General features: G+C 39.5%; 2 pseudogenes; one reads left to right on the top strand and one right to left on the bottom strand.

Annotated features, from left to right (window-relative positions):
- LOC145652840 (NACHT, LRR and PYD domains-containing protein 12-like) overlaps positions 1 to 24000 on the bottom strand; it is a 362627-nt pseudogene that overhangs the window by 95601 nt on the left and 243026 nt on the right.
- Positions 13950 to 24000, top strand: part of LOC145652833 (NLR family CARD domain-containing protein 3-like) — an 11325-nt pseudogene continuing 1274 nt past the window's right edge.

The following is a 24000-nucleotide window of genomic DNA, read 5'->3' as shown; positions in this document are numbered from 1 at the left end:
CCACTCGCTCTGGTTAAATTTCTTATCCTGTATATTTTAACTTTACTCTTCTCCTATTGCTGCTATTTTAAAATGTCCATCATATGTATGCTCGCTACTGCTTTAACTGTTACCAGTTTTATATACGATACCTCTATCATTTACTTTATATTTATTACTAAAACAATGTCTATATGTTTTGCATGCACGCATTTTATAATGAGATATTATTAATGACGTTTAGACAGATCTGTCTGCATATCCATTCACTTGCTTTGTTAAACGACCAAACCAAAATAATCTTAATTATAACCCAGAAAAAACTGTTATGCTGGTATGCGTCGTACAATACGTCATTGTTGATAATCTGTTAACTCGCGATGGCCACATCAACACAAACACAGTTTTTACAGACAAAACATTTAACACTTTTCTCTTAGTGCTGCTTTACTCACGAGATCTACTATTCTTCTCTTTATTCTTTTAATCTCTTTATTCTCTTTTTATTCTTTTATTATTTTATTCTCATTATTCTCTTTTATTCTTTTATTCTCTTTATTCTGCACATTTTCTTTACTTCACTTGTTGTGGTCACATTTATACAGAAACAACTGGAACAAACATACCTGTTAACATTCATCTCTTCAGCGCTTTTTTTCTCTGGAGCTCTATTTATTTCTCTTTATTCTCTTTATTCACTGCACATTTTTCTTTACTTTATCTTTCTTTATTCAACTGTTTTTTTTTTTCACTATTTCCCTTTACAGTAAGTTTTTGTGAAACTATTTTCACTTTTACCAGTTGATTTTCTAACTGTTACTCCATTTTTTGTTATTTTATATTTTTAGCAAACAATTCTCACTCCTTCAATTCCCAGTCTGCACCCTTAAGACCCCCAAAACCTGACTACAAAGCTCTGTGGACCAGGTCTGAATACCACCTATGCAGAATGTTTTAACAGGGATTTAAGTACCTTTGGTAGTGCGCGTGTGGATTCAGACCCACAGAACAGTGCAGCTTTGGGTTGTCCGTCAGCTGGTGCTTTGTCCTGCTGACGGCGTGGGTCCGTTGCCAGTCAATCCAATTGATCCCTGTGGTACAGCCACCAATTAATGGTGTTCATAGATTTTCCTAAATTGAATGTTACAAACGAGGCATTGTCCGGAGAATGTCTAACAGTGTCAGGTGGGCATGACCTTTATATATTTTCTTCAAGGACACTTACATAACCATTTAAATTTTTTTATTGTAACGAATCTGCTGGCCTGAGTGCTGATGGGCGTGGAGCAGGATGCACAGATTCCCTCGATGAAGTGACGCGTTTATTAACAAAAGACACAAACAACAATAGTGGCACTCATATACAACATGAAGGAAAGACATGACTCATACACGTAACAAAACACAGACTCTAGTAACACTGAACAAAGATTACATACGCATTTTACATTTAACAGCAGACTAACAATGACCAACACAGTACACACACTATCAGAGATTTAAATAGACAAAAGAGACAAGACATTAAGCCCCATACAGGTGCATACAATTACAAAGGGCGTGGTTACAAACATTAAACCCCCTGCACACGGCAGGCCGTACCATGTGACTTGTGTGTGTGTGTGTGGGGGGGCGTCCCGTGACATTTATAATACTTTTCCAGGTTTACACTATTATGTTCAAATCATACATTATTCAATATATGCAAATTGATATTCAATACTTACACCAACTGGTTCTTGGTATCATTATGTTCAACCTAAACTACTTCTATTTTTTTTTAAAAGGCGATCTTATTTCCTACCGCCAGGTGCCCATATTGCTTCTTCTGGTGATCCTTTTTCATAGCACCAGATGCCCATATTCTTTCTTCCGGTGCTGGGCTGGGATGTCCCATCCTCGAACCAAGGATCCCTCAACTGAGGCCCCTAGAGGCGTGTCAAAGAGGCATTCTGAGACTTTATGCTGAAGCCAACCATCCATATTCTTCTGCGTACAATATCATTTTATTACCTCACCCTGCACTGTGAAATACACATCCTTATATTCACAAAAGCACATGCTTTGGCTGGTAAAACATTTCTTATTAACACCAGTCTTGCTTGTCTTCCTAACTGGTTCAGTTCCTTCACTTTTAAGCTTCCCTAGTGTTATTATTACATATTTTAGTTTACTGTATCTAAATCACTACATAAGAGATTGTAGCCTGCACCCAGTAGTAGGAGGGTGTTTAGGGTGAAATAGTAGACTGTTTCTTTGTTGTGGTTTGTGTATATAAACATCTGATTTGCGAAAATGATTTAATTTCTTCTAATTAATAAACTGTTATAGTAGCTATAATCCTGATGTAATGATGCACAGTGTAGTGACATTTCACATGAGGAAAAAACATCAATAAAGGTATTTTTGAATGGATATAACTAAAAATTAATAATACATTTTCTTAGATTTATTACATAAGGATATATATATATATATATATATATATATATATATATATATATATATATATATATATATATATATAATCATAATCGAGAATCATCCATGAGTCTGAAGACATCTAGTTTTAATCACCCAGCTCTACTTATAATAGACAATAAAGGCTGAAGAGACTAACATTCCAGATGTAGTTTTATTTCAACAGTTATTTATTTTAATTACTACGAACAACAACAATGAAAGAGTGAATGTATGATGGTGCACAGACTGATGGGTGATAGAGGGGTGGAATATGAACATCGTAGAGAAAATAATGACAGGAGATCATTTTAATGTCAGAGTTGGTCAATGTTTGAATAAGTCTGGAAGTGGATACTTAGCCTGTACATGCACCTCCAGTTTTAAGTGATTTAAGTTTTCAAATGATTTGTACTTGATCACTTTAATACTAGTTATCAGAAATTGTACACATAGTACAATGATTCAGGAGTCACATTGATGTAAACACTTGGGACATGACAGTCATTCACATCCAGACTTATTTACCCCTCATTTATTTTCTAGTTGAGCTCCTCTAATACAGAAGAACATGTCAAAAAAACCAAAATGACTTTTATTTTGTGGGTTTAGAATGTGTATTTTGATGCTGGAGATTCATTTTCAGTCATGCTCTACATATTCTGATTCACCAGGGTCTTGTCTAATAAATTGAACACTTGAGTATATACATGAAATTACCAAGTAGCTGCACAGCATTTTCTACTAGGTGTCCTAGACATCTAAATGCACACAAAGTCATCAGACACTATACACTGAGTGTGCAATATTCTTTTTGCTAAAACATCACAACAATGCTCAATGTACAATGCACTTATTAAAAGACAATATTAAATTCTTCATTGTTATTATGTTAAATGATTATGCTGGGATAGTGCTGTAATACTGTAAAGAAATAGTATGCTTTCTCATGTATACTTACATTTTGTAGGAGGATTGTGAATATTTTCAGCAGTGAATGGAAATATCCAGTCCTTTGCAATGCAAACATTGAAGCTAATCCATGCTAGAAGCCACTGAACCATCTCTCAGCTTCCATCTTATAACTGCACCCAAAGAACTCCACATAAACTTCAGCTAAAATAAGCCTGTTCCTTTCCATGATGTCCCTTAGTATTGGTAATCAAATTAAGTAAAAACAATATGGATTACTGTATCAGTTTTGCCAAACAGCTTCACTCGCATGTGCTACACTTCATCTGGCTTAGAACACAAAGCAGTGCGCATATTTCAAACTCACGTAGTGGGTAAACAAATAAGGCAGGTGAGGTGTCTGCGTATTCATCTAAGCGTCCTCTATTTGTTGAAACAGCTGCCAATCACGCCGCTCGTGCTTGGACATTGGTTGTGAAGTCATTTGATAGCTTCGCCTCCCCTTCCCCCTTCACACCTTGGTGAGGATTGCTGTCACTCAAAGACATTAACTCTTCATTCTTCAAACAGAATCTGTGGACTCTAAGAAAGGAGGGTCTTGTCCCTTATTCACCCCTGCTACAGGAGTAACATCCATTTGCTTGCATATTTTGTTATTTTATGAATGAAAAGAACACGTGTTTTGTGCAAAGACGTGAGCAAGCAAATGAAGAGCTTTACTAGCATTCTAGATACTTTTTAAACATGCCAAGCAATTGCTTTGATGGTAATTAAATTAATAATAACAATAATAATAATAATAATATATTACGGGTCTACACAGTCACATTTACTAAACCAGACATACTTGGTCAGGCTTAAGCTTCCCTCCTGATATTATCACTTGTTTATTTTACTGTATCTAAATCACTACATAATAAATTGTAGCCTAAACCCAGTTGTAAGAGGGATAAAAAAGACTATTTCCTCATTGTGGTTTATAACTATGACTTGTGATCACTTTGATACTTATGATACTGAATTTAGCGTAGCAATAAACGTCCCTGATGTGTGAAAATTATTTAATTTCTACTCATTTAGCAAACTATTATAGTAGCTATAACTTTGAGACTGCAAAACTCTGATTTAGTGATGTAGAAGCGTTTCACATGAGGAAAAACTATCAAGAGGTATTGTTGAATTTATTTTGATTTAGCTAAATTTATTTATTTTTCCTACATTGCTTTTATACTTGCACAGTTTTGTTGTACTTGCATAATTTTGAGTCTCTTAAGGATCTTTAAAAGAAATAAACTTGCTGACTTTTTGCAAGTTTGTCTTGACTGCTGCAGAATGCTATTATTTTTGGACATTCAAAATTCATTCTAATAAATAAATGTTGCATGGAATTGTCCAATTTTTAATTATTAGTATGTAAGGGTGTAAAAAAATTTAATCATAATGAAGAATCATCAATAAGTTTGAAAAAAATCTATACTCAGAATGTAGTTTTATTTCAACACTTATTTTATTTTAATTACTAAAAACAACAACAATGAAAGAGTGAATGTATGATGGTGCACAGACTGATGGATGATAGAGGGGTGGAATATGACCATCACAGAGAAAATAATCACAGGAGATCATTTTAATGTCAGTGTTGCTCAACGTTTGAATCGCCGTAGTGTTTTGACAGCCTTTGAAAGCATCTTATTCATCTTATATGATTTCTCTAGTTTTGGTTTCTTCAGCTTGTTCTGCATTTTGAGGTTTTCATGATGGCAGAACTAAAGAAAAATAAATAAATAAATAATTTACAAATGTGCAAAAATCCAAAATAATCATATTATTCGTATGTGTCAATCAAAAAAACATAATTTAGTCCAATATGAAGTTCTTCCAGTAAATAGACTTAGCTAACAGCTAAATGAATTTCACTTCTTACTGGTGTGGTACTTATGAAAGATGCAAAAAGTGGTAAATAACTCCTACTCTGTCGTGGTTCTGTTCTTTAGAGACATCTGATAAAGATGTCAACAGTTTACTGGCCTCTTCTAGAGTTGTCTGAGTGACATTGATGATGTATAAGAGGCTTCTGAGCAGGTTCTGGTCCACTGGCTGAAACAGACATGAAGGATTAATATTTCCCACTCGCCCTCCGCTGGGCCTCTTTATCCTTCAATAATCCTCACAGTCAGTGACAAATGGTCCATTTGAAATAGGAAAATCAGCTCAGTGAAAATTATCCATGAAATGTGACGATTAACCAATTGAATCTGTGTGTCGCGTGCTTGGGCTCACGTGGACCTGCATGTGATGTCGGCCGTGGGTCTGCAGGCGTTGCTGGATCAGTTCACTCGCGCGACTGATCAGACCCCTCCCCTCACACATCTGTTCCAGCAGCGTGTCATAGTTCTCACGTGGAACCAGGACGTGGAGGCCATGAACATGGGCCCTGGAGGAGAGGCAGGGCTGGGCAGGATCTGAGCAGCAGATCAACGCTTTGATCACTGATCTGAAGCTGCTCTTGCACACACTGCCACTGTTCCTCCCAGAATGGTCCTTCTTTACTGAAGCTACGAGAGCAAGATGAACAAGAGTGCATTAATGTGACATGAATACACAACACAAAACAACAAAACAACGATGTGTAACGGTAAAGAGGTTATTAAAAGTATACCTTCCACACCTCCAGTCATTTCTGTAATGTGCATCTGTTTTCTGACAACCTTTCATTAAATGGTGCCACTTAAAACACCTTGCAGGTGTAACTGTACAAATTCTATTAAGTCATTATCTTTCTGCTGAAGTCATTTGTTACACCTTCATTAAATCATTACACTCACCACCATCTTCATCTACTCTCAAGTGGAAATGGAAGACGTGATTTTTCAGGTTCCGCAAGTGAACATTTTTAGTAAATGAGGATAGCTTGGCTAATTCTGGATTGTGTCCCCGTGTTGTAGAACTGGTGTTTGCACCTCGCTCAGCGGCCTGCAGATGTCTGTACAGGTCCTGGGTCCTCCTGATAGTCTCCAGCAGTGTTGGTTTCAGTTCATGAATCTCCAACATATGCTGCTCCACTGCTGATAAAACCACATCAGGAGCTTCTTATATATTTGTCAACAGCATTTTTGATAGTTATAATGCAAACAATTATGTACAGGGTATTAAAATAAGAAAAATCTTTAGCAGCAGGTTACAAGGTTGTTATAGATATATGTTACATCTATATTTGGTTTTTCACTTTGAAAATAACTTAGCAAGAGTAGTTTGACAAAAATGAAAGACCCCATCAGTCCCACAGTGCAGAGTGTACCTTGGATCTGGTATGTAGGATGTGTGAAGGCCTCTGTGTATCTCAGGCGTTGTTTCAGGAGCTGACTTTCTCTCACACTCTCCTGTAGCTGCCCAGACATGAGCTAAGATCATCACAGAGAGACAGAGTGTTACAAACCCCAGGAATCACGCTCAGCCCTGCACTGCCACGCCTACCTCTTCCCACACACGCCTCCAATCTGGTTTACTGGAATACTAGCACACACCTGATCATTGTTTCTCTCATCACTGCTCCCTTACTTAAGCTCCCCTCCCTCACACTCACGTCATGAAGTATTGCCAACCTTATTTTGCATACCAAGTGGTTCAGTTATGGTTTTGTCTTTCTGGTTTTTGACTTCTGCCTGACCCCTGGACACCCCTGGACTCTGCCCCATGTTATGGACCTTGAATCAACAGGACTACGAATACCTGCCTGACCCCTCTGATCTGTTTGATTTCACTATAAAACCTCTTGCAATTGGATCCTCTTCCTTGTATGTGTGTGTGCAATCATAAACACAGAGAAACCAGTAGTTAGAAATAATGACTCCAAACAAGGATCAGAGCCCTTATACTGAAATAATCAGAAATGTCTTATGTTGGGTAAATTATATTATACATTTTATTGTCTAGGACAGCACTAGTTGCATCACTTCCCTTTCTAAACCTTAGTTTAGCTCCTTAGTCTGAATATAAACATGAACAAAGTAAATAAACATCAAATTCAGAGTGTGAGATTCAATAGAGTCAATTCAACTTAAGGAACCATTCTTTGCATCCAGACTAAACCTAGTCTTAATCTTTAGAGTACTGGTCCATTATATCAGATGAGTTGTGAATCAGGTGTATTTTTAGTATGTTAAAAACACTAAACTCCGCCCTGCACCTGGTCTGACTGAATGAAACGTCGGGTTGCTACCTGGAGCTGCTGCTTTCTGTTCTCAAGCTGTAGAATGAGTTTGCCCACATCAGATTCCAGATTATTCAGCTCTGATGTGGTCTCTGCTAGCGCAGCATCTTTCTCAGCTAGATCCTGGATGTGACCTTCCAGAATGTCATGCAGCCCCTGCTCACACACAACAACAATCACCCTCATAAATGCACACACCCCCTGCTGCAGTGTTACTCCCTGCTGCCCCCATCTGGTGTGATGAGGAATATTGGTGCAGAGTCCTTCTCTTGCAGGGGTCAGAGTTCAGGCAGGGGTTAAATGAGGCTCCAAGCTTCACAGACATTTTGTATAAAGCTGAGGAGTGTGTCTGGTAAAGGTGTCGTTCCCTTTCCGACCTGTGTTTTAGTCCTTTCTCTTTTCACACTTTTGTTTTAAACCACAAGAAAATGTTTATAATAAATGTGCAGATAATATGCTTAGTGAGCTCTATAGGTCTTTTGTATTAAGAGCATATTTTTGGACGCCTGTTTTTACCTGTAGGTTGCCATGTGTTTGGAGACACCCACCTGAATCTGTTTCTCTTTGTCCTTCAGGGCCTGTTGGAGGTCGTTTTTACTGGCCTCATGTTTGATTTTGGTCTCATGCAGCTCAGAGTCTTTCAACTCCAACAAGTTCTTCAGATCCTAAATAGAGAGAGAGAGAGAATACATAGAGTACAAATATACTAAACATTTAGTTCAAATGGATTTCCCTATATAGTATACAATTTATAATTTTTAATGTATTCTCATAGCCTAATTAAAACATTAAAGTTTTAGTGTCTTAAAGTAACAGTTTAATAAGCATACATGTATGCAGGAACATGCACCTGCACACACATACACACTCACACGTATGTCATCCTCTTTCAGGGTGGTGAGTGTGGAGTTGTGGGCGTGGCCAGGCTGGTGTCCACTGCTCTGATTGGTGCTCCTGTTCCTCAGCTGATTGATTATGGTGTTCTGAGCCTTGAGCTCCCCCTGCAGCTGTTCTATGTACCTGACAGCCATCACACACACACTCGATTAGGCTACATTTTATTTCACATGTTCATTTAGAACTATGAGATGGACTCTCTGCACACAGATTCATCTTGGAATTACATTCCAATTACATGGAACTACATGGAGAAACTCCACTGAAATCACTGTGACATTAGAATGGTGTGTGCCAGCTCAGGACTAGGTACTATAATATAATTGTCTTTTGCTAAGAATAAAAAACAAAGCATTTCTAAGGATAATTTCTTCTATAATTAAAGTACAGCAATTTACTAGCTAAGGATTATTATTGTTTAATGAAGGCCCTAAGGTTTAACTTAAGTGGTCAGAAATTAGCATTTAAAATGGAAATATGTCAAATAATTTTGTTGTTTTGATGTGGTTGTCCTGGAGAAACAGCCCGAGTTTCTAACTGGGAAATCTTCCATGAACAATGTTTCTTATCAGAATTAAATATAGGCCTGTACCGACCTGTGCAGCTCTTCAATGGTTTCCTCTGATTGGCTCTGATCCTCAGAGGGCGGGTCTTGTAATGTGTAGGCTTGTAGCTGGATCTCTAGCTGTAGGCGGAGCGTCTTCTCTTGATGGAAAAGCGCTTCCATCTTCTCCAGTTCCTCTCTGCACCTGCTCAACTCCTGACAGGTGGATGAAGAGCATTACGTGAAATGAAGAAATAATTCAATTCAAGACACGTGTCTGGTCCTGCAGTTAAAACTATTCTACAAAGGAAGAGAATAAAGAGGCTTGGGCAGAATAATTTATGCATTTGAGAAGGTCAATTTATTGCCTTTTCAAGTTGTATTTAGATTTTTTAGCGCCCTCCCTTTATCTAGGTGCGGAGTGTGATTAACAAGTGTCCCCAGTCTCGTCCTCTCAATTAACCGGCTCTGATTACAAAAACTAGACTCGGGTCTCCTCACGTCTAAGTTTTGCTGCGTCGCCACTGGGAAACGCTCCTCTGCCGCGTTGTAAATCTGTTCTGTACAACTGCTGCACTTCTGCGAGCCGCCCTCATGCTTGAGGAAGCATATACGCATGCGCAGGTTAAAGTTGTCCTTCTGCAGCTCGGATATCGTCTGGATTAAAAAAAAGAGCAAACAGATCGGATTGATGTTCAGACAGACAAATATTATATTTTCAGCTTGGCAGTAAAATTGCATACCTGCGTCATTTCTTTTAGTGTCCACGTTTTGTTCCTGGTCAACAATTTCCCATGTTGAGAAAAACTCATCATGTTTCTCTTGATTTAATTTGGCCTTTCACGATCGTTCCTGAATCCAGGGGATACACGGATAATATAAAATATTTTAGATATTTCTATAATTAACGGCGCACTTAATTTAATGATATAATAAATCATGCAAGTAATATTGATACTATTCCTGAAAACTATTAGAATATCCAATAATTCTGGTCGGACTATACCTTGAAAATCACCTTGTCCTCCTTCAGAAAATCATGTAGGTATTTAGTGTGTTGGAACGCTTTTAAATAACTTACACTTTCCTTAGGTTGTGATGTCATAATTACATTAATGCGTCTTAGTGGAACAGTTCACTGACGCAGTAACGCCAGCAGTGGCAATTTGACTTTAAGTGTCTGACTTTTATCAAGCAGTAAAACCATTGTCATGCCTCTGATAAACCTGATCAGGAAGGAGACGTAACGGAAACCACAAGGTGGTCAATTTCAGAACTACAGATATTAGTGGTAAATAATGTGGCTAATGAGTGAATTTGTACTCTACCAAAGTTGGTTACTAACACTAAATGGTAGCAGATTGGTAATTTTCCTTTATATAGCAGAGCATATTACTGTAAGTTCAAATAATATTATTTCTTTATCTATTTGAGCAAATTCCCGAGTCATACATATTATACAGTATAAGAACAATATGTGTTAAATACATTCATATTTGTTTTGTGAAATGGCACATAATATTATGTATATGAAAGTGCCGCAATTATTTTAAAGTTCAAACTGTTTTATAATAACATTTGTATCATGATCATGGATGACTTTCCTTTTCATTCACAGTTAATAATAATGAAATTAAAGAATTGTGTTCTTGTGCGCAAGAACACAAAAACATTCGCGAGAGTACAGTATGTGTTTGTGTGTGCAGAAGAGCAAGTTTGTGTAAGAGCAGGATATATCTAAACACGTGCAAGCAGTTTTGTAGCAGAGCAAAGTAAATGTAAGCGAGAGCAGAGCAAATATGAGTGAGCACATGTAGATTTTGCATGCGAGCAAAGGAGATCCGTGAATGCTGCGAGTTACACGTCAATACTGTGTGAAAAAAAAATTAACAAAACAGATGTTTGATTTTGCACTTTTGCCAACACCAGATTAATGCAGATTATGTCCCTTGTGGTGTTTTGACCTTTTATTCAGAATTTTTGTCTGAAGTCCCTTAAAACATTCACTTATGTCTACAGCTCCATCATAACCTTGACCTTAGATGTTACCTACTAGTAAACAGATCTGCCTGATTAACGTCTTTGGCTCGTCTTCTTCTCAGATACATGTCTGGGCACAAACTAAACGTTCACATACTGTCTTATACCACTACATCACTGGGCATGTGAACTGGACATGGCGATCAGCAGGGGAGAGACCCAAGATACCATTTGAAAATGGTTTATTCAAACACTCAAAATGGTTTGAACTGTCATATCAGGGGAGTGTATGCTAGAAACGAAACTTAATGACAATAAATAGTCATTTTATATAGAGTTTGTGAGCACAGAATAGGTATTACACACAAACTAATAACCTGTCTCTCTCTCTCTCTCTCTCTCTCTCTCTCTCTGTGTGTGTGTGTGTGTGTGTGTGTGTGTGTGTGTGTGTGTGTGTGTGTGTGTGTGTGAGTGTGTGTGTGAAAACCTAAGTAAACGTCTGCTCAGAACAGCTGTGCTGTATAAGCTCCATGACAAACAAAATTCTCCCACAGTCCAAATCCAGTGCTAATTTACTGTCACTGTTCTACGCTATTCTGTGTTATTTAAATACAGTTCTATACTGTAGCTCTGATTTCTCTCTCCCGCAGAAGGTTGGATAAAGTGTTGTGACTGGTCACAGCAGTCCGGCCCCTAAAAAACAATTATCCTTGACAAAACCGGTTCAGTCCGGTTTAACGCGAAAGTGAAATTTTTGTGCTCCATTTTAAGAAGCGGAATGCAAATATCTTTAGAAAACAAAGCCGTTGAGTATCTGAATCTGAGCTGTCAATCAAGAATTATATGAACTTATACTACTCAAAGAACAAGTTCTTAAATTTAATATTAACAGAATTGAATATTAACAAGGTTAATGTCTGAAAACGTAAAGCTTTTAGCCGCTATTCTGTTGCAGTAGGTGTCTTCGTTTACGCGAAATAGAGCAATAGAACTGAGGTCGTCTGATTCAGAATAACCAAACTAAAGTCGTTCTAGGCTCATCTAAGAAATTGTTCCGAATCAACATGTTTACATGAACTGTATAAAAAGTACTAATAAACGCACTATATACTTCATATATTTCTATTTTGTCCTCTACGCAGAAACAAACTGCGCAAATAGAACAGGCGTCGTACTGCAGGAAGTGTCACAAATGTCTCGGACTGTGAGCCAGTAGATCTAACAGTAAGTGTTTAGGTGTCCAACTAGATGTAGACTAGATGTTTTATCAGGCTAAGACCGTGCTGTTTACACGATCATGTCGTAATTAGACTGACAGTGTGAGGTTAGTATTGTACCAATAGTGTGCATGTCAGTGTAACTAAAGAAGTAATATTTATAATATTTATTAGTAATATTATTAAGTGATATTTCGACACTGTTTCTTTGTATGACAGTGATTGAGTTAGTCTGTGACCCACTATGCCCTTATAGAACACATTTTTCCTGCCTCTGTCTTCTTTTCCACTTTGGAGTGATACTGTTCACTACACCCACGTTTTTGAGTTTGTTTTAGTGCTGTAAGATTACAGTTTAAACTTTATGCATTATTTGCTCATTTTAATAAACTATATTTTGTACTTATAAAGTTAGTAAAGGTGCCTGTCTACACCAAAGCTCTTCAAAAACATGAATGACTGTTTCTCTTTTGAGAACACTAACCTCTCTGTGCTCACATGAGGATGTTTACATTTGCATTTATAAAATTTAGCAGACACTCTTATCCTGAGCGACTTACAAAGGTGCTTTATTTATGTTTTTTGTAGCGACACAACAAATCACTTCTGCAAGTCTCTCTGGACAAGGGTGTCTGCCATATGCAGTAAATGTAAATATTGTAATTGAATATGTGTTCTGATTATTAATCTGCATGTGCGTGTTTGCAGGTGTACAGCTATAATCTGTAAGAGGAGACATGACCTCCAAAATACGTGTCTCTGGGGAACAGCACACACAGAAAGGAGACAGGTGAGAGAACATAAATAAACATACTTGCAGTGCATAGGTTTGTGCACTTATTTACTTGGGATATCTGAATAAATCTATATTTATTGCATTTAGTAGATGTTCTTAGCCACACAGACCTCTTAAAAGTGCTTTGATATCCATTCACAAAACCCTTGAATAGTACCAGCAGGTAACAATCTTAAATCAGATACTGCCAGAAACAGTTGTCTCTACTGAGACAGAGACACAATGCATAATACAAAGATGAAAGATAAGTATAAACTTCAGAAAGTTTAAGACCAGCTTAATGTAATGTAAAGTTGCTCTCTGGTATAACTCTGGTCAACTTGAAGATCACTTAGTAAATAACAAGAAACATAATAACGAATTTAGTGTTTTCAACATCTTTGTACGAATTCTTTAAAAAACATTCAATAAAAATCGCAACGATAGACATAAATACATATTAATTTATATTTGCACCATTTATACACACATTAGTATTTTGGCCTTAAAATAATATCTTTTTAATTGTGTATGTTTGTCTGATTCAGGGTAAGAGATCAGACTCCCCGGAACCCAGCAGTGTATCCATGAAGAGTGACCAGTCAATGGACATTCCATTACAGTTCAGAGAGGGAGTGTATCCTACTGAACTCAGGTAAGGATGACGTAGGGAATGTGACTGTTCTACTGAGCTCAGGTAAGAGTGAGTCCTCCGCTTACACTTCAGAGAGGGAGTGTATCCTTCTGAGCTCAGGTAAAGATGATGTAGGGAATGTGACTGTTCTCCAGAGCTCAGGTAAGATGGAGTCCTCTACTTACACTTCAGAGAGGGAACGTGTTCTGATGAGAGGTGACGGTCTTGATAGACCATCGATAGAGATAAATACATATTAATTTATATTTGCACCATTTATACACACATTAGTATTTTGGCATTAAAACAATATGTTTTTAATTGTGTATGTTAGTCTGATACAGGGTAAGAGATCAGACTCCCCGGAACCCAGCTGTGTGTCCATGAAGAGTGACAAGTCGATGGACCCTAAACGTCAGTTCAGAGAGGGAGTGTGTCCTACTGAGCTCAGGTAAGGATGATGTAGGGAATGTGATTGTTCTACTGAGCTCAGGTAAGGATGATGTAGGGAATGTGACTGTTCTACTGAGCTGAGGTAAGCATGATGTAGGGAATGTGACTGTTCTACTGAGCTCAGGTAAGGATGATGTAGGGAAGGTGACTGTTCTACTGAGCTCAGGTTAGGATGATGTAGGGAATGTGACTGTTCTCCTGAGCTCAGGTAAGATGGAGTCCTCCGCCTACACTTCAGAGAGGGAGAGTGTTCTGATGAGAGTTGATGATCTCCTGGTTTAGGACAGTGTTCCTCACTCCTAATCCCACCTGATCAAACTCACTCAGCTCATTATGAAGCCCTTCATGAGCTCCATCAGTTCATCCATAGTTTTAGTTTTGAGGCCATGACACTAAAATATCTGCCCCTACAGAGACCAATCTTAACTTATGGATAGAGAGAAGACCTGCATCAGAAGACCTAAGTGTATGGGTGGAGCAGTATGGCTGTAGGAGTTCAGCTAAGTAGGGAGGTGCAAGACCATGCAGAGCTTTGAATGTAAGCAGGACGAGTTTATACTGAATGTGTTGACGGACAGGGAGCCACTGTAACTGATGTAGAATCGGGGTGTTGTGGGCTGACATTTTTTAACATCTAAGAGAATTCTGGGATGTAAATGAAGAGAGAGTTGCAGTAATCAAGATGGGATGTGATGAAAGCATGAACCAGAGTTTCAGCACCTTGTCTGGAGAGCATGGGCCTAAGTCTACTGATATTGTGACTGTAAAAAAAAGGCATTTTTAACCATTGACATGATGTGGGGTTCAAAGAGTGAGGAGTACACCAAAGTTCCCAAATGCAGTTGATGATTTGATCAAGACCCATCTAGACTGAGTTTAAAATCAGTTAATTTAGCGATTATGGATTTAGAACCAATAACTAAAATTTTATTTTGTAAGGATTTAACTCTAGGAAGTTTATGTTCATCCACTGTTTGAGATATTTGATACAAGAGAGTAAAGCAGGAAGTGGTAAGGTAGTGTTACCTTTGGTGCTACTATAAATCTGAGTGTCATCAGCATAACAGTGGAAACGGAGACCATGCCTGCGGATAATCTGACCAAGGGGCAACATATCGATTAAATAGGAGAGGACCAGGCACCGATCCCTAGAGAACATCTTGGGTAACGATAACAGTGTGTGATTTGTGTTTACCAAGTGTGACAAAATGTGATCTATTAGAGATATAGGAGATAAACCATTCAAGAACTGTATTAGTAATCCCAATGTCTGAGAGGCAGCTGATAAGTATGTTATGGTTTAATTGTGTCAAACACAGCACTTCTATCTAGAAGATCTAGAAGGAGGAGAACACACAGGGCACCAGAGTCAGTAGAGAGAAGGGGATCATTGAAACCATGTAACAGGGCTCTCTCAGTGTTGTGCGTAGTATGGAAGTCAGATTGGAAAGGTTCAAATAGATCCTGAGTATTTAAGAAAGATTGTAGTTGAGAGGCTGGAACCCTGAGTAGACAGGGGAGACTGGAAATGGGTCAGTAATTATCAAGTAGTGCAGCATTTAGTCCTGTTTTATAAAGAATGGCAGTTAAAGCTGAGGTTTTGAGAGCTGTAGGGACAGAATCCGAAGGGAAGCATTAATGAGAAGACATGGGAGAAATAGCAGAAGAACACTTAAGAAGAGGAGTTGGGGCAGGATCCAGCTGTAGGTAGATGAGCTGGATTTAGCTACAGTAGTAATGCTGTTACTGAACATTGCTGAGCTCCTCTTTTAATGACTAGACAAAAACAAACTCTCTTGATTACAGTTTAAGTTTCAAGTTTGGTTTATTTGTCATGTACATAGTCATACATAGTATAGTAATGGTTTGAGAGTGCTCTGTCCAAACTGAGGGAAAAAAACAGGGGAACATAAGGAAATATCTCTCTCTCTCTCTCTCTCTCTCTCTCTCGCTCTCTCTCTCTCTCTCTCTCTCTCTCTCTCTCTCTCTATATATATATATATATATATATATATATATATATATATATATATATATATATATATATATATATATATATATATAACAATGTATGTACAATATATGTATAATATGTTTATCAGGCTTTGCCAGAAATGTAGCACAAATGTTTATTCCGTGGATCAGTGTGTGTTTACATGTGCACATAGTCTGGATAATATTATCCTGGAACACATGTTTTAATCAGCCTAAGCTTAGGTCAACTAAGACACTATGTCACACTATAACAATCAGACTGTAATATTAACAGGATCATATCTAAGTAAGACAGTTGTAGACTAATATAAGATCATGGATTTACATGTAAACATAGATAGTGAGGGGTTAACACTTGTGTAACAGTTGATTAATCTGATTGTATTATTCCTAGAAATACAAAAATCTTGGTGTTATCTTTGATCCAGAGCTCAGATTTGATCAGCAAATAAATTCTGTTATTAGGAATAATTTTTACAAGTTCAGAGAAATTTCCCAAAATCAAATTCTTTGTTCATGCTTAGGAACAAGTCATCTACTCACTGGCACTCAGAGTTGTTCAGATCAGCTGTTGACTGTTCCACAGTCTCCACTGAAGCTGAACTGTGACTGTGTCTGTTCCACAGTCTCGACTGAAGCTGAAGTGTGACTGTATCTGTTCCATAGTCTCGACTGAAGCTGAAGTGTGACTGTGTCTGTTCAGCTGCAGCACTGAGGCTGTGGAACAGTCCTCCTCTGAATATCAGCTCTGCTCCCTCTTGTGCAGATTTCAAACACTTCTTTTTACTCTGACATTTTCATTTCTCTGTCCATGTTTATGTTTGATGGCACATTTCCTTTTGTTTTACATTTCACAGGTTTTTGTTAAGACATTTTTCCTAACTTTCCACAGCACTTTGATCATTGCTGTTGTGGTAAATGTGCTCTATAAATAAAATGTACTTATCTTCTAACAAATCATCTTGTAAAGGAGCCCTTTTGTCTGTTTTGCTTTCCCTTGTCGTCCTTTGTTTATTGTTGTATCTGTGTGTTGTCCTTCTCCCTGCTCCTCCCACCATTCCTGCCACTCCCCAGCCTAACTCCACCCACCATTCCTGCCAAAGTCCCAGCCTAACTCCTCCCACCATTCTGGCCACTTTCCAGCCTAACTCCTCCCACCATTTCTGCCACTTTCCAGCCTAACTCCTCCCACCATTCCTGCCACTGCCCAGCCTAACTCCACCCACCATTCCTGCCACTCCCCAGCCTAATTCCACCTACCATTCCTGCCACTCTCCAGCCTAACTCCACCCACCATTCCTGCCAAAGCCCCAGCCTAACTCCTCCCACCATTCCTGCCACTCCCCAGCCTAACTCCTCCCACCATTCCTGCCAAACCAGGCTAACTCCACCCACCATTCCTGCCACTACTGACCTAACTCCACCTGTCATTCCAGCCACTTGTCCTTAGTCTCTGCATTGTTCTCTTCCCAGATTCCTCTATGTATATACTTCTCCTGTTTCCTGTCTTCCTGTTCTTGTTTGTTGACCTTTGTTTTCTTGTGGCTGAGTGTGTTTAGCACATTTGCTTTACTTTCACTTTCTATTAAAAGCCTTTTTGAGTTTCTACACTCACACCTGCATCTTCATCCTTTCTGCTGCTGCACACCAGGCAGCATCACAGATCTGTTATAAAATGCAGAAACGCAAGTGTTGATAATATATAATCTTGTATATTATCTACTTGTCTGTATAATCATGTGTTGTGCAGGTATGAATGTGCTACATATTCCTCCATAAAAGTCTGTTGTGTTTGTCCACAGTGTACAAAGAGAAAAAGCAGAACTCACCTACAGAAAACAATTGGAGTCCATATTCAAGGTATGTAACTGTGGGGGTGATTTCTAGTATATTTGGGTTTTAGGATGTAACAGAAGTAATAAGATTACTTTTTCCATTAAGTAATGAGTACAGTAATCCCATTACAATTTTAGATAAGTGATGAGTAATGGATTACTTTTTTTTAAGTAACTACCCAAACACTGCCAGAATGTTCTCCATCATGAAACAAAATCATGTAGTGATCTCTCTCTGTAACATGGTGGTGTTTTTTTGATTGTCTGTTGCTGTTTATTCCTAACCAGGAGCTGGAGCACAAAGTCGTCTCTCTGGTGAAGAAGGAGCTGAAGAAGTTTAAGAAGCTGCTGAGTCCAGATTACCCAGCATGCTCTGAGAGAGAGGTGGAGGATGAGGAGGATCAGAGCAGTGCCAGAGAGGGAGCACTGAAGATCACACTGCATGTCATGGGGAACATGAACCAGACAGACCTTGCTAACACACTACAGAGCAGTAAGAGCTCTGGATCATGGCTTTATGATGGCAGTATCACTATAACTAAATTTTGTCCTCTGTGTTTGTGCAAAGTGTTTCAGCGTTTTGATAAATTACTTCAACATCAAAGATAACAAGAAAATAAAATATTTGTGATCATGTTCTTCTGTTTATTAGAGCTATTCTCTGAATATCAACGAAATCTCAAACACAAACTAATGGATACATTTAAAAGAATTAATGAAGGAATTTCCCAACAAGGAAGCTCAACTCTTCTGAATGAGATCTACACAGAGCTCTACATCACAGAGGGAGGGAGTGGAGAGGTCAATAATGAACACGAGGTGAGACAGATTGAGACAGCATCCAGCAGACCAGCAACACAGGAGACACCCATCAAATGCAATGACCTCTTTAAAGACAAACCCATCAGAAGAGTGCTGACTAAAGGAGTTGCTGGAATTGGGAAAACGGTCTCTGTTCAGAAGTTCATTCTGGACTGGGCTGAAGGAAGAGCAAATCAGGACGTCCTCTTCATATTTCCACTTCCTTTTAGGGAGCTGAATTTGATGAAGGAGAAAATGTTCAGTCTGATGGATCTACTTCATCACTTTTTCCCAGAAACAAAACAATTACAATTAATACACTGTGATGCTTACAAAGCCATTTTCATCTTTGATGGTCTGGATGAGTGTTGACTTCCTCTAGATTTCCAGAACAATGAGAACTTGTGGAATGTAACAGAGTCGACCTCGGTGGATGTGCTGCTGACAAACCTCATCAAGGGGAATCTGCTTCCCTCTGCTCTCCTCTGGATAACCTCTCGACCTGCAGCAGCCAATCAGATCCCTCCTGAGTGTGTTGATCAGGTAACAGAGGTACGAGGGTTCAGTGACCCTCAGAAAGAGGAGTACTTCAGGAAGAGAATCAGTGATCAGAGCCTGGCCAACAAAATCATCACACACATGAAGTCATCAAGAAGCCTCTACATCATGTGTCACATTCCAGTCTTCTGTTGGATTGCAGCCACTGTTCTAGAGAGAATGTTGGGTGAAGCAGAGAGTGGAGAGATCCCCAAGACTCTGACTCAAATGTTCACACACTTTCTGATCTTTCAGATCAAACACAAGGATAGAAAGTACCATGGAAACACTGACACTGATCCTCAACAGACTAAAAAGTCAATTCTGGCACTGGGAAAACTGGCTTTCCAACAGCTGGAAAAGGGCAACCTGATCTTCTATGAGGAAGACCTAAGAGAGTGTGGCATTGATGTCAAAGTAGTGTCACTGTACTCAGGAGTGCGTACCCAAATCTTCAGAGAGGAGTCTGGGCTTCACCTGGGGAAGATGTTCAGCTTTGTGCATCTGAGCATTCATGAGTTTCTGGCTGCTTTATATGCATTTCTCTCCTTCATCTCCAAAAAGAAAAATGTGTTGAAACAGCAAAAGAAAGGTCTCTTTAAAAGATCAACCATGTCTGACTTCCTTATGAATGCAGTGGACAAGGCCTTACAGAGTGAGAACGAACATCTGGACCTTTTCCTCCGCTTCCTTCTGGGTCTCTCACTGGAGTCCAATCAGACTCTCTTATGAGGCCTACTGACACAGAGGAAAAGAAGCTCTCACAGCAAAGAGGAAACAGTCAACTACATCAAGGAGAAGATCAGGGAGAATCCATCTCCAGAGAAATCCATCAATCTGTTCCACTGTCTGAGTGAACTAAAGGATCATTCTCTAGTACTGGAAGTCCAGACATACCTGAGCAGAGGAGGTGACCATTGTCTCCATGGAGCCAGTCTCTCTCCAGCTCAGTGGTCAGCTCTGGTGTTTGTGTTGCTGAACTCAGAAGAGGAGCTGGATGAGTTTGACCTGAGTAAATATGACCCATCAGAGGAATGTCTACTGAGACTGCTTCCATTGGTTACAGCATCCAGAAAAGCTGTGTGAGTATTTTCATTCATAAACACATTACTGCACTGGTGTTAGTACATCATGATCTCCATCATAAGGTACTTTGTTAATTTGTGAGTGTTCCTTAAACCCCTCTGTATCCTGTACCCTAATCACTATGCAAGGTGTTAGCTGACCAAATCATTAATCCTAAAGTGCTTCTTAAGTGTCTTTGTGCTGCCTTTCCTCTGAGTACAGGCAGTGCTCAATAAATGCACCACAAAAAACCTATCACACACTTCTCTCTCTCTCTCTCTCTCTCTCTCTCTTTCTCTCTCTCTCTCATTCTTACACACACACACACACACACACACACACACACACACACACACACACACACACACACACACACTGTAAGTGTATATTTCTCTCTTACACACATTGACATTATAACTCTTTCACTTGTTACAGTGTTCACTTACCCCTGCCCTGCTTACCTACAACCAGCGATGGAAACAGGTGTAGACCAACATTTAAGACGTGTAAAATATAATACATTTATCTGACTGAATTATAATTACAAAGGTATTAGAGTAAATTCTATTGTGTAGCACAGTTTAATTGATGAGAATATGTATAACTAACTTTATAAAGTTACTTAAGCATTTACATTATGTCATACTACCTGAATGTTACCCAATAGATGGATATAAAGTAAGAGAGAGGTAAAGAAAGAGTGAGCGAGAGAGAGAAGTAGAGAGAGAAAGCCCCAGGTAGAGGTTTCTCCAAACCTCACTGCTCAGTCCACCAGCTCTGCTCCAGCTCCACTCCAACTCTCCCCCTAAACCCTCCACCTCCAGACCCTGACTTCAGTCTTATCTTCACCAAGACCAGGTGGTTTACCATCACTGACCAATCACAACTAACCACATTCTCTTATCACCCACACCATGGGACAGCAATCAGGTATCACTGACGCAGGAACTCAGCTGGTGGTAGGACAGTGATTTACAGTCGTGAATAACAACTCACTTCCTGTAAAAGTGACCGTGATGTGACCCCTCTTGTATGTGTCACGTCTGCACTTCCTGTCATACTTGTTTCCCCTCTTTGGTCTTCCTAGTGCTGACCTTTGTCTATTTACACTGTTTGCCTTTTTGACTGTGGTCCTGCCTGAGAGGCCCAGCAGATGCAGCAGGACTAGAGCAGGTGAAGGGTACTGTGGAGAGACAGGCTGAGGGGATGGAGATGGACATTCTTCTCCACACACATCAGTTCCTCCTCTTATCCTAAGAGACACTGATGAACCAGTATATCCAGGGCTTTCTCCTCTTCTGGGGTTTGTGTGGACATCACTCCCCACTGCTCAGTGTGAACTGCCTGCACTTAATCTCTGCACAATATCATCACACTGCTTCTTTATCTCTGTTACACAAACTAACAGTTTTGTTCAGTTTCCTCCAAGGGAATATGGAACTCCTTTATAAAATTTAACTCACCCTTCTGTCTCTCCTCCACAACTTTACCAACTGAATCCGTGTCTGGTAGCGTCTTTGATCAAATTATCGTAATTCTGTTTGACTATTAATCTATTGTTTGCCTGTTGACTTGTGGGACTGTTTCCAAACTTAGGCAGGGGTGGAGTTAACAAAGAAGCAATTTGAACTTGCTCTGAATTAAAAGCGTGCGTGTGTATGTGTGCGTGTGTATGTGTGCGTGTGTGTGTGTGTGCGTGTGTGTGTGTGTGTGTGTGTGTGTGTGTGTGTGTGTGTGTGTGTGTGTGTTATACAAGAGAGAGAACAGAAATCACCATCTTGATGCATAATTAACCGATCAATTTAACATGTCTGTTCAATGCAGTTAAATTAATAGTGGTGTGTTGTAATAAGGAATAAGCACATTTTGTGTTTTGTCTGTGTGTGGATTTCAGAAAGAACAGTAGAGACAGGTAGATAAAGAGAATAGAGATATTTTGTTTATCTAAATCAGTAGTTCTCAAACATTTTAGACCAAGTGTCTCCTATAAATCATCCCACAGATACACAGACGGTGATCACTTACCATTTCAGTAAGAGGGTTGAGGAGTTTAGCTGAGTAAAGCTGTACGATGTCCAGGATGAGGGCAGTGGTCTTCAAACACAGATCTGACTCTGCCTCCATTTTGTTATGGTACTCAGTCTTGATTGTGGTGAGAGCAGAGAGGTTATTCTCACAACAGAAAGTATCAACCCCACTAGCGAAGAACATCAAAACCTGCACAGCTTTTAATGAGAAGGTTGAAAATTCACTCTGTCTTTGGATCCAGAAGTTCTACAATTACATCTGTTTGAATTCTGACATCAGTATCTCATCAGATGATAACTGGAGCAGCTTCTCTTATTCAGCACAGATCAGATCCTCAGTCATTCCTATGAGGTGAAAGGTGAAGGGGTTCCCGATGGCCCTGATTATGTCACACACTTCAAAAAGTGTCAGAGAGGCCCTGCGTTCAATGTTAAGCTCATCAAAACAGGAGAAACTATCAACGAGATAGACTAATTTTTCCTGCCATACTGAGTGTCCAAATACACTCACAAAGGGAGATTGTTGTTCTTGCATAAACACGTGTAGCTCAGATGCAGTGCAAAGAGCCTTGTGAGCACTTTTCCCCTTGATAACATCTCACTTCAGCACGAAGCAAATGTTGCACATGTTCACTGCCCAGTACCTCACAAAGCACATTGAACAAAGTTATTGGTTGAGCCTTTATTAACTTCACTGCATCATTCCTCCTGATATCGGTTTCCTGATGTTATGACATTATCCTGTGCTTTTGCTGGGTTTACATGTTTTATCATTTTATCTAGTGAAAAGATAAAGATGACGCCAGAGAGGTCGACTGCTGGCACCACTCCTCCGACCGTACTTTGTACTTTCTCCGAAATTCTTGCCTTCTTATCTTTTCTTTTTACTATGATGCGCATCTCTTATGACAGAAACACTCTTGTTTCTTTCAGTTTACAAAATACTCACCTCAAACCATTTCTAACCTCAGACCTAAGTTGGCAGAGTGAGATCCTAAGGGAAAACAAAGGACGCAACACAAAGAAATGGCCGTGAGGAAACGGAGCCGGTGTAAGGAACAGGCTGAGGCCTCGGGCACACTGAGCTCCCTTACCTAGCATCCTGCTAGCCAATGTCCAGTCTCTGGATAACAAGCTCGACAACCTCTGGGCCAGGATAAAGTTCCAGAGGGACATTCGGGACTGCAATCTCCTCTGCCTCACTGAGACCCAGCGGTACCGAGCCATGCCATCTACCTGGCCGAGTTTTTCTCGGTGCGCCGCATGGACAGAATAGCAGAATCGGGGAAGTCGAGAGGCGGTGATGTGTGCATGATGGTAAACAATGGCTGGTGTGATAACGATAATGTTGTTACTCTCGCCCGGTCTTGCTCACCCAGTCCTTTTTACCTTCCTCGTGAGTTCACTCTGATCATCGTCAATACCGTGTACATTCCAGCTCAGGCTAACACGGACATCGCACTGTGACAACTCCTTGAGGCTCTTAAACAGTTTCAGTTAAATCACCGGGACACTGCACTTATTGTGGTTAGGGATTTTAACAGCACTAACCTCAAACATGCATTGCCAAACATTTATCAGCACATAACCTGCCCCACAAGAGGCAATAGGATACTAGACCACTGCTACACCCAATACAAAGATGCAAGTCGCAAGCTCATCCACTATTTGGTATGTCA

This window comes from Electrophorus electricus, chromosome 21, assembly GCF_041902795.1.
Source record: "Electrophorus electricus isolate QZ-2024a chromosome 21, ASM4190279v1, whole genome shotgun sequence".
NCBI lineage: Eukaryota > Metazoa > Chordata > Actinopteri > Gymnotiformes > Gymnotidae > Electrophorus > Electrophorus electricus.
This window is presented reverse-complemented; position numbering and strand designations above follow the sequence as displayed.